This window comes from Penaeus monodon, chromosome 28, assembly GCF_015228065.2.
Source record: "Penaeus monodon isolate SGIC_2016 chromosome 28, NSTDA_Pmon_1, whole genome shotgun sequence".
Lineage (NCBI taxonomy): Eukaryota > Metazoa > Arthropoda > Malacostraca > Decapoda > Penaeidae > Penaeus > Penaeus monodon.
In genome coordinates, this window is record NC_051413.1 from 22,777,780 (window position 1) to 22,778,055 (window position 276).

At 42.0% G+C, this 276-nt stretch overlaps 1 protein-coding gene across 1 annotated transcript in view; it reads left to right on the forward strand.

Moving 5' to 3' along the window:
- Nucleotides 1-276, forward strand: part of LOC119591098 (neurotrypsin-like) — an 8,538-nt gene that overhangs the window by 6,360 nt on the left and 1,902 nt on the right. The window lies entirely within an intron of this gene.

A 276-nucleotide genomic window follows, 5' to 3' on the forward strand; every position in this document is an offset into this window, starting at 1 on the left:
AACTTCATTATGAATATTTCACATGTTGGTCGAGGATGGGGCGTGGGGTGGGGTGGGGTGGGGTAGTGGTAAGGGGGAAGGTCAGTATGGAAAAGCAAGGTGGAAGGATAAGGAATAAAAATGGTAGATAAGGAATTTCAACTCAGGTTGTTTCTCAAATTAGAAAGAAGAAACAGGATAATCGGAAATTACACCTGTTCCCCTTCTTCCCGTGGTATCCTCAAAGAATCGACAGAGATATAAATTGTAGATCCTCCTACAGAAATTTATTCCTGC